The 3,573-nt window shown below is 34.8% G+C and overlaps 1 pseudogene; it reads right to left on the minus strand.

Moving 5' to 3' along the window:
- Nucleotides 1–1,956: 1,956 nt before the first annotated feature.
- Nucleotides 1,957–2,541, minus strand: LOC120598445 (60S ribosomal protein L19-like; annotated as a pseudogene).
- Between the last annotated feature and the right edge of the window lie 1,032 nt (nt 2,542–3,573).

A 3,573-nucleotide genomic window follows, 5' to 3' on the forward strand; every position in this document is an offset into this window, starting at 1 on the left:
GAAAAAGAGACTTTTAAAAAAATCTTTTCATATTACTAATCTGTTAGAAAAGGTGTTTTAACTTTGGGTGGTGAACACACAATGACATATTATTGACATATGATATATTATTGAATTGTGCACTTGAAACCTATATAATTTTATTAACCAATGTCACTCCAATAAATTTAATAAAAATAAAATAAAGGTGTTTTGATTACATTTCTGAACCTGTTAATATAGTTCTTATTGAGACATTTATTTTTTTAGTTTTAACAAGTGAATGGATATTACCACTTACTCCATTTTCCTCATGCTTTAGGTATTTAGCTGTAGCCATTATTCAACTGGCTGAAGTACTTCTACGAATTTTTCTTCTAGGCAGGGGTGCATGTATGGGTTAATTCTTAATTCTTGAGATGGTTTCTCTGTTTCCCTCACATATAAACATAATGTAACTTTACTGCAAGATAGATTCATAGATAATCTCTCCCTTAAAATTCTCTGTGATTTGAGCTCCATTGGACCATCTAGAATATGTGAATAGGCTTCATGGAGTTTGTGAACCAGTTCCTTGTATGAATGAGTAAGTACATGTGCCTTTTTCCAGGGAAAGGGTTCATAATCAGATTGTCAAAGATATCCATTTCCCCAAAACCTTATTTATTGGCTTTGTAATAGTGTACTTAGTATTATCAACCTATTTTTTTTTTCTCTGCTGATAATTTGTCTGGAAGCTTGTAGGAATTTTACTTAATGTTTTTTTTCTTAATTTACTTAATGTTTAATTTCAGAAATTTCACCCTAGTATGTCTTCACGTTTTTCTTTTTCTATTAACTTTGCTGAGTACTTGAAGAGTCCTTTTAGTTTGAAGATTAGGCTAAATTCTGGGAATTTCTTTTTCTGTTATTTCTTTATATATTGTATTTTCTCAAGACGTCATTTTTGTTGTCTTCTTTTTGTAATGCATATAAAGTGTCTTTCCTTCTCTTTCTCCCTCTAATATCTCTTCTTTTTTGTATCATATTTAACCACTGTACTCTTTACTTCAAACTTTTGAAAACAGTGGAGCTGGTATGATAAGTCTCTGTTAAAGCCAGGTGGGGTTTTGTTTTGTTTTTAAAAAATTATTCTAATCTTGTAGCAGGCTGAATTTAACTAGTACACACTTTATCAGGCACAACTACATTCCTAGGAATTGTGCTTTTTCATAACAGTACCCATTTTCTAACAAAGCCAAATATTCTAAGGGAAACCTACGGGCCAGTTTTAAAGGTCAGTTCATTGTAGTAGAATTATGATGGCCTAAAACGATGTCAAGTATATTCTTTCCCCTTCTCTATTCAGTGCTATCTTTGACAGTTTACTGTTTTGGTAATGGAGTAATTCCCCCTGGTTTATTTACTCTATATATAGCTGGAATCCAAGGCCTGGGTGGAGCTACTAATACCTTGTTTTAGTCCTGCTGGATGCATAGACTGGCCTGCCTCTAGCCTAGGGGTTAGGGATTTTTTCTAGGCTTTATTGTCACACACTTGCTGGATGATTACCACTGTTGTTCTATTATTGAATTGGAGAATGATTCACAATGGTTATTCTTCACATATTCAAATCCCATCTGATTGATTTTTTAAAATTCTGAAGACTTTCTATTTTACTTTTAGCATTATGCATTTTCCATATTAGTTATAGTTTTTTTCTTAATTTAATAGATTTTGGGAAAGATTGGAAAGTAAATACTTGGGTTCAGATCATATTTAACCACTGTACTCTTTTTAGATCATCTCAAAATTCAAATCTAAAGCCACCTTCTAAAATGCTGTTTGTTTTTTTTTTAAATAAGTCTCTCTTACTCCATACCTTCTGCCATATCCTAACCTTTATTGTGCTCAATTATTTTTTTAGGCAGATGAAGGCTATTTTATTGAATGATTGATCTATATCATTGCCAAGGCCATGGTAAGAGAGGTGATGCTTTATTTCTTGGTCTCTTCTTCCTTGGACAAAGTCTTGATAATTTCTTCCTTCTTGGCTTAGAACCACTCTTCACAGCACTTGTGTGCTTCCTTGATCTTAGATCTGCGGGCCTCAGCTTGGTCAGCCAGAAGTTTCTTGCGAGCCTTATCTGCCTTCAGCTTGTGGGTGTGTTCCATGAGAATCCGCTTGTTTTTAAATAGGTTACCCTTCACTTTCAGGTACAGGCTGTTATACATGTGGCAGTTGATCTTCTTAGATTCACAGTATCTTCTGAGCAGTCGGTGAAGAATTCTCATCCTCCTCATTCAGGTTACCTCCTCAGGCATTTGAGCATTGGCAGTACCCTTTCACTTACCTATGCCCATATGCCTGCCCTTTCTGTGGATCAAGGTGATTTTCCGGCATCATGCTCAGGAATGGACAGTCACAGGCTTCCAGATGATCAGCCCATCTTTGATCAGCTTCCAAATCTGCTAACAAGAGTTGGCATTGGCGATTTCATTGGTCCCATTAGGATCCAACCAGACCTCCTTTTTGCCACAGCGCAGAACACTGGAGGCAAGCTTCTTCTGAAGCCTGAGCATACTCAGGGCTGTGACCACAGTAGCAAAAGGAAAAGCTATGCTCAAAAACTTTTAATGGATCAACATTTCTCACAAAAAAATAAAATCCAAGAAACTTTGTATTTAATAGATCCTTAAATCTAGCCACTACCCATTTCCTCAACAAAGAAGCCATCTTTTTGTTTCAAACAAACAAATCTGTTCATTGTTTCCTAGATAGCACTGTCTCTGACACTTTAGTTGGGCTACCCTTACTTCCAGCATGCCCTCTTCCATTTTCACCTATATAAATATTAAAGAACTGATTAGACATCCAGGATGCTACTATAAGATCTGAGTCAAGGAATGAGTTGATAAAATGAAGTCTCTTTCATTTGATTGGCATTCCAACCTTGATGGAGGCTCAGAGAGGAAATGAAAGTTCTTACCCTTCAAAGCTGTCAATAAATTTCAAGAATATAAAAGAGATTATCAATACGTAGGGACTTTTAGATAGACACAAAACCTAGAACTTTGAGTTTTAGCAGCATAAACTGATACAGATATTAACACTACTTGATCACATGGATGGCCCGAGAAGCAACAAACAAACAAATCAGAACTCGTATAGCCAAATTCCCATGAGCTTAGACAAAACTCCACTGGATAAAGCTTATTTCTGTGTGGAAAACCTGCTAACATTATAGTTTTTATCTCATTTACCTAAAAGCAAACAAACAAACAGAACAGAACACAGGTTTTCTTTTAGATGCTGTAGTAAGTAAAATACTAGTGAGACATAACCAAATTACATTCTTTTCCTCTAGCAAAATTCCAAATTAATCTAGGCAAGTTCCCCTGGTCTCCTTGATGATAAAATTCTAACAGAATATGATAAGAAAGCAACATGTGGAAAATTCCAAATATACTACACTTTACTGAATCTACAGTGCCATCAATTTCGGAGATATTTAAAAGGAAAATAAATATAGTAATGGTAAGATGCCATTTATTATAAGATAATATCCTAGCTCTGAAACATTACAATGTGGAAAAATGAAATTTATAGAGTTA

Source organism: Pteropus medius, unplaced genomic scaffold (genome assembly GCF_902729225.1).
Source record: "Pteropus medius unplaced genomic scaffold, Ma_sr-lr_union100, whole genome shotgun sequence".
In the NCBI taxonomy this organism is placed as follows: Eukaryota; Metazoa; Chordata; class Mammalia; order Chiroptera; family Pteropodidae; genus Pteropus; species Pteropus medius.